General features: G+C 53.7%; 1 long non-coding RNA gene across 1 annotated transcript in view; it reads right to left on the reverse strand.

Moving 5' to 3' along the window:
• Positions 1-3,361: 3,361 nt before the first annotated feature.
• The window catches only part of LOC311613558, a 475,229-nt gene continuing 465,548 nt past the window's right edge, over positions 3,362-13,042 (reverse strand). Inside the window, exon 3 of the long non-coding RNA XR_014793476.1 lies at positions 3,362-3,371. This is a non-coding gene — a long non-coding RNA (uncharacterized lncRNA). The remainder of the gene's footprint in view (positions 3,372-13,042) is intronic.

Genomic DNA, 13,042 nt, shown 5'->3' on the forward strand with positions numbered 1-13,042 from the left:
AGTCCACAGACTGACGCTCTACCACTGAGCCAAACCGGCTTCGGCAGGTTTGCAGCTTTTAAGTTCCTCTGCTCACACAGGCACAGAGACATTCACATATATCAGTCCCACTGTGGGACGGTTTACATAAGGGCTTCCTAGGGCAAACGGAGTTGTTGGTTTTGCATCTCAAATTAGTTCCTGCTAACCTAGTGACTAAAGCAAATTCCTTCGTGAAAAAAAAAAGTTTCCAAGCGTGACCTGGTGATTGTTTTAATGGATTTTCAATGGAGGGTGAGGTTCCACGCTGTGTGCCCTGCGGGCATTCCATAAATATGTTTTGACTGACTCTGTTAACAACCCACATAGAAAAAAAAATAAAACAAAACACCAAATATGTGCTATCTCAGTTATCTTTTCTCTCTCATAGGCTCTGTCTTTAGTGCAGCTATCTATAAGCACGGAAGGTGAACAGGGGGCTGCTGCCGAGGGGATTTACCCATGAGCACTCTGGGCTGGCAAGTTTCACCTCGACCGAGATTGTCTGTGGGCACCAGGGATCTGCCCACCCCAAATGAGGGAGGAGGCCTCACACGGACCCACTGAGAGAAGAAATGACCCAGAAGGGTAATTTCCCACCTACGTTAGAGAACCTGATATTGGTACAGACAATTCCCAGTTTTCTCCGCCAGGGATAGATCTGCTCTGACCTTGGCCCTGTGGTGGATACTAAGATATTGTCAGTATCTGAGGTATGTGCACCTGAGATAAGAAAGGTATATAAGGCGTCTTCACATCCCCTTCTCCCAAAACATTCATTGAGCCATTTTATAAGAACGTACATGTGCGTTCAACTGGTGTGGCTCAGTGATTGAACATCGACCTATGAATCAGGAGGACATGGTTTGATTCCCAGTCAGGGCGCATGCCCAGGTTGGGGGCTTGATCCCCATTGTGGGGCATGCATGAGGCAACGGATCAATGATCTTCTCTTTTCATTGATGTTTCTATTTCTCTCTCCTCCCTTCTGCTCTAAAATCAACAAAAAATATTAAAAAAAAAAAAGAATGTACATGTGTAACTCTTGCTATAGGTATAGTATGTTGAATGTCATCTGAGGGCCATGATCATTTGGGGCATAATAAAGACCATCCACCTGCCCTGACAGGTTTGACTCAGTGGATAGAGCGTCAGCCTGCAGACTGAAAGGTCCCAGGTTCGATTCCGGTCAAGGGCATGTACTATGGTTTCGGGCACATCCCCAGTAGGAGGTGTGTAGGAGGCAGCTGTTCGATGTTCTTCTCTCATCGATGTTTCTAACTTTCTATCCCTCTCCCTTCCTCTCTGTAAAAAAAATCAAGAAAATACATATTTTTAAAAAAATTACTTTAAGCAACTGCTCTCCACTTCTGAGTCACCGAAGGAGAGAAACAGGCTTTGGTCACGGCTCTGATGGGAAGGGAGTCAAGTTTAGGCCTGGCTTCAAGTGTGGGCACGGTTAATTCTCATTCACGAGGCAAGTTCTGCCACCTGGCGGTAAGAAATAAAACGACAATAGCTCTTTTCATCTTCTAATCGCTACACAGTATTATTTTTTAATTCCATTTTTGCAAACCCACCCATAGGCTCTGACCTGGGGCTCGTTTGTTTGCCGCCAGCCAAAGACCCCTGGCTGACACTAGTGACACTGACACATTGGGGAGCATTTTCCCACAAATATCTGGAGCTCAGCCATCTTAAACACCTTTGAAATGCTTTGGGAGAGCTGGGGGAAATGAAGGTGAGGAGGAGGGGGCGGCTGGCAGGTAAAGAAGAAAGAAAGCATGCATGCATTCATTCATACACAATCACTCACTGAGTCACCATTGAGTCCCCTAACCGACAATGATTAATTTACAAATAGAAATGTGTAAGACACCACACACACACACACACACACTCTTTCAGTGTCAAGGAGACAGTGGATGGCTGCTAGGTTAGGTTGGGAAGATAGATCAGATGAAAATTCTTGCTTCCTTGGGAAGGCCAAGGAGAGGGTAACATCACTAAGAGTCCATAAGGGGGCGTGCTAAGTCTCCAGGAAGGAAACACAAACTGGGCTCATTCTGGAAAATGCCCACAATTCCTCGGGGACTCAGCCTATTATCCCTCCCAGGGAGTGGAGCTACGCCAGCACCCCCAGAGAGCTTCCAATAATCTTCTCCAGCTCTGCAAACACTCCCGTTCCTTCCTCTCTCATCAACCCTTACTTCTCTCCTTCTAGGCTCTGAGCATCAATGGTTCTGAGCAGCAATGCGGTCATCACCTGGGAAACTTTTAGAAATGCAAATCCTCAGGCCCTGCCCCAGACCCAGTGAATCAAACACCCCCCTCGCTCATTCCCCAGCGATTTTGATGCATGCTAAAGTTTGAGGACCACTAGTCTAGAAAACCATATCAGTATGGACTAGGGAGACTGGTGGGAGTGAGTTGCAGTCAAGGAAAGAGCAATGGACCCCATAGGCCAGTGGTCGGCAAACTCATTAGCCAACAGAGCGGCAAACCGAGGCTCTCGAGCCGCAGTTTGCCGACCACTGCACAGGCCACTCTAGTTCGCCCCCACAGAGCGTGAGAAGAAGCTGAGGAGCCGCTGCAGAGGGAGGAGTCAGGCATTGCAGAGGCTGCGGCCAACTCAGTGTGGCACCTGTGCCCGGACACTGACCCCCACACTCACCCTCTGTCAGCTCGCTTATGGAACCAAGCTCTTCAGACTGGAGACGTGGCCTCAGCCAATTCCCACTGCTCTAGTGAGGGGGCACTACCGCGTCCAGGGCAGGGAGGACGGAGCAGGGCTAGGCCCACCCGACCCGCGCTCAGCTCCAGCTCTCTCCACTGCCTTCCAGACCATGGGGGCCCCATCCCACCTCCCCGGGGGCTGGCGTGGTGCAGTGAAAACCCCCTCCGGTGGCGGGTACTCCTGGACTGAACACACCTTCATCAAACCCCACTGGCACTCTGCACCCGCTTCCTCCTCCCCTGAAGGAAAACAAACAAACAAACAAACAAACAAAACCCTACTTACTAGCCAAAACCGGTTTGGCTCAGTGGATAGAGTGTCGGCCTTCGGACTAAGGGCATGCACCTTGGTTGCAGGCACATCCCAGTGGGCAGCTGATTGATGGTTCTCTCTCATCGATATTTCTAACTCTCTATCCCTCTCTCTTCCTCTCTGTAAAAAAAAGAATCAACAAAATATATACTTTTTTTTTTTTAAACCTACTTACTAAAGGGAGTCGCTACTTAAGTGCGCGGCATTGCAGTCCACGCGGTGCCACTAGGCGGGCACTGTTCCTTCGTATTTTCCCTGCCACCCTTCCTCGCCCTCCAGCACCGGTCTGTCTGTGCCTCCCGCTCTGGCATTCCTCGCCCCAAAGTGGGCACCTAACCATGTGACACAAGCAACGGAAGCATGCTTCTGCTAGCTTTCGGATTTGTTTGTAGCCGCTGCCAAAATGAGCCAGTCTGTTCAGGAAAAACTACCACTTTTTAAAAAATATATATATTTTATTGATTTTTTTACAGAGAGGAAGGGAGAGGGATAGAGAGTTAGAAACGTCAATGAGAGAGAAACATCGATCACCTGCCTCCTGCACACCCCCCCCCCCCCACACTGGGGATGTGCCCGCAACCAAGGCACATGCCCTTGACCGGAATCGAACCTGGGACCTTTCAGTCCGCACCTTTCTATCCACTGAGCCAAACCGGTTTCGGTGAAATCACCACTTTTCAGGGGAAGAGGGAGACCTAAGCTCACTCAGCTCCCTGCCCCCGCGCGCCCCCTCCCCACGCTGGGCCTCACAAAGAGCAGAGCCCCGTGGTGGGGGGACGGGCTCCGGATTCCAAAGTCCGGGGACACCTGGGCCTGAGCCCATCTCACTCAGCTGTGTGTGGACTAGGAGGCGGGCCTGGGGGGGCCCACTCCCCCCCCCCCGACACCCCCCCCCCTCCGGCCGGCCGGTGACTGTCAGGTCGCATCTGCTCCAAATTTATGGCTCGTCCCCGGGCCGCCGCCGGCCTCTCCGCGGCCTCTTTACCCAGCGCAGCCCCAGCTGAGGCCCCTCCCGCGGGGAGGGAGGGCGCGCCGCCCGGCCCGGGGCTGGGAGCGGGCGGGAGCAGGTGCGGCGGTCACCCTCCGGAGCGCCGCGGGGACCCCGCCTCGCCCCCGCCTCGCCCCCGCGCGCGCAGACAAAGGCGCGGGGTCTGGCCGAGGGCGGCTCATTGCCCCGGACCCGCCCGGAGCGGGTGATGGAGGGGGCGGAGCGGGGAGGGGGCCGGGCGCGCCCGGGCGCAGAGGGCGGACCCCGGGGCGGAGCGCACGGGGAGGGGCGGGGAGGGGGCGCGCCACGGGTCTGCGGCCAAGAACCCATCCGAGCCGAACCCCCTAAGGCCAGCTCTGACCTGGGGTCCCACGGCCGGGGAGAAGGAGCAGGGACAATGAGGGGCCCCGGGGCTGTGCAGGGACCCGCTACCCGGCTGATGGCTATTGTCCGCCGCGTCCCCCCTCTCTCCCCAACACACATCCCCCCCACCCCCCAGGGTCGCTGTCTGCGGAGGGAGGCGGGTGGGCGCCCTAAGACCCCAAACAGCAATGGCACGGTGGCCGCCTCCAACACATCCACGGGTGCCTGCGGAGGCGGGGATTCCCAGCTCCCTCCCCAGATGCTCTGTCTCCTCCCATGGAGACCCTCTCCTCTGACCCGAGCGGATCTAGGAGGTCCCCGCCTTTATTAGCACTTTTTCTCTGGTCGCTGGATGCCTTTGTCTGGGCTCTGGGATGCTGAGGTAGAAGGTGGAAGGTTACTAACTAACTAACACAGTAACCATACCATTATGGCCCCTAAAAGGTATAATCCGTTTTCAGACTTCCCCAACTGTCTCAATTCTTTTTCTTCTTGGTGGTGGTTGTTCGAATTAGGATCCAAATGCGTCCTATTGGAGTGAGATGTCTCTTTAACCTGATGTTTTCCCTCTTAATCTCTCTTCCCCTGTCTCTCTCCCCACTCCCCCCACCCCCTTCTTCCTTGCAATTTATTTGTTGAAGAAGCTGGGTCATTTATTCTGTAGCATTTCACAGTCTGGATTTGGTTGAATATATCCCCGTGGTGTCATTTAACATCTTCTTCTGCCTCTATATTTCCTGTAAATTGGTTGTTAGGTAGAAGAGGCTTGACCAATTAATATTTGATTCTTTTTTTCTTTTTTTAAGACCACTCCATCAGCAGCATTGTCTCAGGAGTGATGCCTGCCTGTCTGTGCCATTGTTGTGGTGGTGTTAGCAGCCAGGCATGGCCGTGGCCCACGTCCATGTGTTCATTAGAAATTGGCCAAATCATGGCCTTCTGCTTCGGTGAGTCCATTTTCCTGTATCCGCTGGGATGCTTCCCTGAAGAAAACTGCCCCCCAAATGTTTATCCTGAGGTGCCTTTGGGGGTAGGAATGGTAGGTAAATAAATACTCGATCCGTTTCCTTCTCTCATTATTTCTCAAAATTATAGATTGACTCTCCAGCATCCTCCCGAGGTGAGCAATGATGTTTTGAAAACATGGATTGAAATATATTTCATGTGCTTCACACCAAGTGCCTTCTGGTTCCATGGATCTTTTATTTTATTTATAAAAATATGTGTTTATTGATCTCAGAGCGGAAGGGAGAGGGAGAAATAGAAATAGCAACGATGAGAGAGAATCATCGGATGGGCTGCCTCCTGCACGCCCCACACTGGGGATCGAGCCGGCAACCCGGGCCTGTGCCCTGGCCGGGAATAGAGCCGTGGCCTCCTGGTTCATAGGTTGATACTCAACCACTGAGCAACCCCGGCCGGGCTGCATGGATATTTTAAAACTAGGAGGTATCTTATTAAAAATCCTGAGTCCTGCCGAAACTGGTTTGGCTCAGTGGATAGAGTGTCAGCCTCTGGACTGAAGGGTCCCAGGTTCGAATCCGATCAAGGGCGTGTACCTTGGTTGCGGGCACATCCCCAGTGGGGGGTGTGCAGGAGGCAGCTGATCGATGTTTCTCTCTCATCGATGTTTCTAACTCTCTGTCCTTCTCTCTTCCTCTCTGTAAGAAATCAATAAAATATAATTTTTTTAAAAAAAATCCTGAGTCCTGACTTCTCCTCTGGATGGCCTGGCAACCCTGGGCCCCCTCCAGCATGGCCAGAGCAGGCTGTGGCTGAAGGGCACTGCCCTCTGAGGCGGGCATTTATTCTTGCCCTGGTCTGCTCAGATCTTTTCTATCTCCCTGGCCCCTGCCGTTGTGAGTTTATAAAGCAGTTCCAATCTGTGTTTCATCTGACGGATGACAGAACTATAAAGTACCTCAACCCACCCAGGAGGAGAGTCTCCTGGCTGCCCCGCCAGAGGAGCAAAGCAGCCAGCTCCGCCTGACCTTCAGGGGGGGTTGAGTCAGAGACCTGGGAGCACCTGGGGGTAACCTGCCTCCCAATGCCCAGAACGCCCTCTGAGAGGAATCTTGGGACGGTTCCAAACGCCTCTCCCTCTCTTCCTCCCACACACACTCAGTCACCTACCCCGAATGAGCCTCTCGGCCTCCATGTCTGCCCTCTCCAATTCGTCCTTCTCGCTCCAAACTGTTTTCCCCAAAACATAAGTCTCATCATGTCACTCTCTGGCTTTAAAATCCAGGACTTAACACCCGTCAGCAACTCCTCTTCACATTTAGGTGAGACCTAAGTCAACAAGGCCCCCAGGACCCGGGTCTTTGCCACACTCGCCTCCGGACCCCATGCTGTGCCAGCCAAGCCCCTGCCTCCACGCGGGCTGCACACGCCCAGTCCGCTCCGTGTGGTGTGCTTTGGGCTTTCTGTGTGCTTCCGTAAGCGCCTTCTCCCACCAGCGGACCCCCACTTCCGCTTGCCCCTCTTCAAGCTTTCGTCTTCTTGGGAAAAGCTTTTCTGGCAGCACTCCTCGTCCTGCTCTGCACGGCTCTCGCATCCTGTGCTTTCCGTAAGAACAGCACTTGCATGGTGTATGTGTGTGTGTGTGTGTGTGTGTGTGTATTTCTGCATGTGTGAGTGTATGTGTATATGAGTGTGGGAAATCGTGTGTGTATGTTTATGGGTGTGTGTTTCTGCACATGTTTGTTTGTGTGTATATGAGTGCGGGAGATTGTGGCTGTGTGTGAATATGGGTATGTCTGTTTCTGCATGTGTATGTGTGTATGGGTATATGAGTGTGGCAGATTGTAATTATGTGTGTGTGTTTCTGCATGTGTGTGCATGTATATGTGTATATGAGTGTGGGAGATTGTGTGTGTGTGTGTATGGGTGCGTGTTTCTGCATGTGTATATGCGTGTGAGAGATTGTGGCTGTGTGTGTGTGTGTGTGTGTGTGTTTGGGGGGTACCCTCCTCCTCCCGCCGGGAGGATAATTAAAGCGCCAAGCTGCAGGGCTGGCAGGCAGCGCTCCCTGGGGAGCGTTTCATGGGGCTGATTAATGAGGCCAGGGAGTTAATGAGGAGAGAGCTAAACGGAGGAGCTGAGCCAGGGGAGGGGGCCGGGGGGGGGGGGCCGGGGGCTCCGAAGGCATCTCCGCCCTTTCTTCTCGGGGAGGCTGAGTGCAGCCGCATGGCGGTGGCTCTGCGTGCCCGCCCGGCAGAGGAGGGGCGCCTCACCCGGGCTGCAGTGGGCACTCGCCTCTCCCTCCCCTGTGAGCGCCCAGCGGACAGGCAGAGAGAGAACACGCCCTGGCCACGGAAGACACGGCCCGGGGCCGCAGGCCACCTCCCTCTTCTCACCTGGAGGGCCGCCGGGCGGGGCTCCCGGGTCACCTGCAGGCTTCGTTCCCACCTGAACGGAGAACTCAGTCTGTCGTGCTGAGCAACTTTAGACACTCAGTACGTGGAGCCTCAGTTTTTGCATCTGTCAGATGGGACCGTACTCCTTACCCCACTTAGTGTGTACCAGACATTACTCCAGGCCAGTGGTCGGCAAACTCATTAGTCAGCAGAGCCAAATATCAACAGTACAGCGATCAATGCCCTAACCGGTTTAGCTCAGTGGATAGAGCGTTAGTCTGCGGACTTAAGGGTCCCAGGTTCTATTCCGGTCAAGGGCATGTACCTTAGTTGTGGGCACATCCCCAGTAGGGAGTGTGCAGGAGGCAGCTGATCAATGTTTCTCTCTCATGAGTTTCTAACTCTCTATCCTTCTCCCTTCCTCCCTGTAAAAAATCAATAAAATATATATTTTAAAAAAAACAGTACAATGATTGAAATTTCTTTAGAGAGCCAAATTTTTTAAACTTAAACTTCTAACGCCACTTCTTCAAAATAGACTCACCCAGGCCATGATATTTTGTGGAAGAGCCGCACTCACGGGGCCTAAGAGCCGCATGTGGCTCGAGAGCCGTGGTTTGCCGACCACTGGACTAGGCATTTGGCATGTATAATCTCCTTCGCTGTTCCCCAAAAGTCCAGGAGGTAGGCTGTGTTATTATCATCTTTATCCCACGGATAAGGGCATTGCGGCAGGGAATGGGACCTTACCCGCGTCCGGTCACCCAGCGACACGCCTGGGGGACCCAGCCGCTAAGCAGTGGAGCTCAAAGTGACCCCAGAGCCTGTGTCCTTTAGCCCTGGTGCTACTTCACAAGCAGGCTTCAGGGATCTCATCATATAACCCACAAAAAGGACTGTGTAAACTGTAAATGCTAAGTAAATGTGAGAAGCCAGTCTCCTCCTCCTCCTCCTTCTCCTCCTCCTCCTCCTCCTCCTCCTCCTCCTCCTCCTCCTCCTCCTCCTCCTCCTCCTCCTCTTCTTCTTCTTCTTCTTCTTCTTCTTCTTCTTCTTCTTCTCCTTCTCCTCCTCCTCCTCCTCCTCCTCCTCCTCCTCCTCCTCCTCCTCCTCCTCTTCTTCTTCTTCTTCTTCTTCTTCTTCTTCTTCTTCTTCTTTTCTTTCATTCCCAGTTTTTAGCCAAGGTAGTGAGGGACCCAGCCCTGAACAGACAGAGAACAAGCAGGGTGCCCCTCAGCAGTCTGTGGCTGTGTCCTAACCCAGTGGTCGGCAAACTCATGAGTCCACAGAGCCAAATAACAAGACAACAATTGACATTTCTTTGGAGAGCCCAATTTTTAAAAACTTAAACTTCTTCTAACGCCACTTCTTCAACACAGACTCGCCCAGGTCGCGGCATTTTGTGGAAGAGCCACCACATGCAAGGGGCCAAAGAGCCGCATGTGGCTCTCGAGCCGCAGTTTTGCCCACCGTGGTTCTAACCGAAGTGGGGGATCCAAGCAGAAACTGACCTCGGCCTGAGCCCCCCTATGCACCCTCAGTGCACACACCTCCTCCCGTCAGGCGCTGGACACACCGGACGGTCTTCGTGTCCCCATAGGGGCGGCGGCCTCGGTTTGAAAGGACAGAGCCCGGCGCCAAGGGATGGGGCCAAGCGTGGACCCAGGACCAACCGAGTCCCAATGGGACCCGCGATTGCCCAGCCAGCTGTGTGCACCGGGGAGTGAGTTGCTTGGTGACGCTGAGCCTCGCCTGGCATCTGGGAGTCACAGCACCCAGCTTCCCAGGCTGCTGCAGACAGACCAACACGAAGCTTTCTCTGTGTGTGAAAAGCCACTGTATCTTGGCGTTGTGCTTTGGGTCTAGAAATGGTTGGCAGGGCAGTCTGGGTCCCTTCCCCAGGTGTGCCAGGGGGTTCCACCAATAGGCAAGAGGGCAAGGTGCCTGGGCCTCCCCATCAACACCCCCTCCTGCCCCGCGCCCACTGCCCAGGGCCCTGACTTTAGGATCTGCAACAACTCATCGACCTCCAGTCAAGAACAATTTGAGGCCAGAAGCCAATCAGCTCCAACCATGTCTTGATGAGCTTGGAATGAGCCAGGCTCCTCCTCCGGCTGAGTTTCCCCTACTCCATCAGGGAAACCGAGGCTGCCCAGGCCCCCTCAGCACACACCCGTCTGCCCCCCTCCTGTCAGACCCTTCCGCCTCCCCACCAACGGAACTCCGAAACCTCGGGGCCTCACGAATGGGGCTCCCACAGCCCACCCCCTCCCTCCCTGTGGGAGCCGCGGGCGCTGGCACCACGGGGGCACATCAATAATTTCTCTGAGAGGGAGCGTGTGTCTGGAGAAACCAATATTTAACATCCCCATTTACATTGAAAGCGTGGTTCTGATTATGAGATGGTAATGAGGGGATTAGCCAGAGGAGAGAGGGCCTCCCCCCCACCCCCACCATCGCCTTTTAGTGGGCTTATTCCTGAAGGAGGAGGTGTGGGGGAGGGTGCGGGCACTCCTACCGGGAGAGCATCAGGGATGCCAGCGCAGGGCAGGGGTCCTCCAAGGCCCCTGACTCCTGTCTGGAATCAATTAGTCTCGGGCGGGGTGATGGGTGGACTCGGATACCCTGATTCTGAGGGCCTCCCGTTGTTTTCCGCTGGGCTGAGCCATCCTGAGACTCCGAGGAGTTTCCCCAGACCGGTCAGGTCCACGTGACTGCTCTGCCTCTGAATAAGTCTGTTGGAAGAACTTTGTCTTGGTACCTAGCTCTTCCGGCTTAACCTCAAAGCCAGCCCCTCCGCTCAGTCCCCTGAAATGACATCCTGGTTCTCTCCCTGTCCCAGCCGGGCCTCTTAACCAGGCGGCAGATTATCTCTGGCTCTTCCTGTGGGATTGGGGGGGGGGTTTGGGGAGGGGGGGGGAGGACAGAACCCAAGGGGGTCACCCATCCTGAGGCCCATTTGTTGGCCGACAATTGCGCTCCGACGCGATAATTCAGTGTGTGATTGTGGTCACGCCCCCCCTTTTGTGCCCCTTTCAGAGCCAATCTCCCAGGCCCAGATGGGTTAATCCATAATGCAGACGAGCAAGTAATTGGCTGTCAGCCCGGCCCCCCCTGCACCCCTTCCCCTATTAGTGCCACTGCCCTAATGAAGCCCAGCTTGGAGAGCCCCCTTCTCAATGAGGCGCCGGCCCCAACTCAGCCAGGCACACATGTGTCTCCGCTGCTCTGCCCGAAGCCTGGCTCCCTTCGGGGACCTCCAGCCCGGCCTCCCCGGGGTGACCCAGCTGCCAGGGCTGCGGCAGCCCAGGGGGAGGCTGTGATGGATGGGAGGGAGTTAGTTAATAGAGCCAAAAACACATGGGCCCTGTCCCCACACCGACCCCCCAACACACACACACACACACACACACACACACACACACACGTTCAACTTCCTCTGCCAGCAGCCCCGGCCTTTGGAAATAACCCGTGGAATACCCCCCACGCCCACCTCCTACCTAAGCTGCGCCGAAATGGGGCCCACATGGGGGCTATGAAGCTGCTTCTTTGGACAATGGCCCAAGTCATTGCTGCCCAGCCCTCCCCAACCTTTGCGGGCCTGAGCCCCCTGTGGGTTGGCAGAAGGCAGCCTTAAAAGACGTGCTGGGCCCTCAGTCTCCGATGTCTCAGCTCAGATTGGAATCTTACCAAGAGGGGTTCTTTTCCTTCATTCTTGGACTCCGTCTTCTCTCTTCCTTCCTTCCTTCCTTCCTTCCTTCCTTCCTTCCTTCCTTCCTTCCTTTCTTTCTTTTAAATATATATTTTATTGATTTTTTTTACAGAGAGGAAGAGAGAGGGATAGAGAGTTAGAAACATCGATGAGAGAGAATCATCGATCAGCTGCCTTCTGCACACCCCCTACTGGGGATGTGCCCGCAACCAAGGTACATGCCCTTGACAGGAACCGAACCTGGGACCCTTCAGTCCGCAGGCTGACGCTCTATTCACTGAGCCAGGCGGGTCAGGGCCATCTCTATTTATTGATCTGACTTCTATTCCTACCCACTTCCCAACCAATTTGTTTACGTAGACACAGAACTAGAGCCACACCCCCGACATGAGACAGGTATCCACGGACAAGGGCCTCGTATCAGGCTTGTGCCAGGTTTCCCCATCAGCTTATGAGCCTCCTGCCTCTGCAAGGATTCAGGTCAAGCCCGGCTAAGATCTGTTTAAATATCTTAGGAGAGAGTGTGGGGAGGATCTTTGCAAAGGGACCTCCACTCTCTGCTTCCTTGCACTTACCTCCTCTTCCCACCTCTCTGTGCCTCCTCCCCTCAACACAGACAGCTTTGCTGGTCCCTTTTCCAAACCAAAGGAGAAAAGGAGAGGCTGACGGGGTGCTGCCTGGGCTGGAGCTGCTTTGTTTGCCCATCGAGGAGGGAGCTCTGTGTCCTAAAGAGACTCCTCGACCCATAATGTGCCTACTAGCTTTCTCTAATTAACCCTTTAAAATGGATACGTTTATATTTTTCATTATTAATAACAAAATATTTTTACACGGGGAAAATAAAGATGGAAAAACATATACCTTCACACCTAATTCAACCATTAATTGCACTTTGGTTGTATTTTCCACTTTTATGTGCCTAGAGGAAGTCACTCAGCACCACGAAAGTGTGTATTCAATGTCTTCTGTGTGCCAGGTATGGTGCTTCCAACTTTTCTACCTGGGTCCTAACTCCAGGTCCATTCCTAGCTTTCCTTCTCCTCTCCAAACGCCAGGCTATTGCCATGGAATATGTAAACCTTCTCATCATGGATGATTTGAAAATTCTCACAGTTAGAGACAGGGTCTCGGGTTCCTATCAAGATTGGAAGCCATAAGGGGCACCAAAGCCACAGTGGGCAGCCGCTTCATGATTAAGACCGAGGGGAGGAAAGGAAGGCCCCACGCTGATGAGCCCAGGGCTCAGGGGGCGGAGGCAAGTGACCCCGAGGAAAGTCTCGGCCCATTTCTGATTAGTTGGGGGAACAACACCAAAGGGTGAAATAGCATTCTGAGGTTGCTTCTAGGAAATGCTGAATATTTATGAGCGATGCAATCAAGGCCTAGGAGGTAAGGCCTTAAACATAAGCATGCAGTGGGAGGGGGGTAGGGAGGACGGAGAGAGACATGAAAGGGACACAATGGGAAAAGGAGAGGGACACAAGAAAGGAAATAAAGGTGCCGTGACTGGTTTGGCTCAGTGGATAGAGCGTCGGCCTGCGGACTGAAAGGTCCCA

Source organism: Pipistrellus hanaki (genome assembly GCF_964339955.1).
Source record: "Pipistrellus hanaki genome assembly, chromosome: 19".
Taxonomy (NCBI): Eukaryota; Metazoa; Chordata; class Mammalia; order Chiroptera; family Vespertilionidae; genus Pipistrellus; species Pipistrellus hanaki.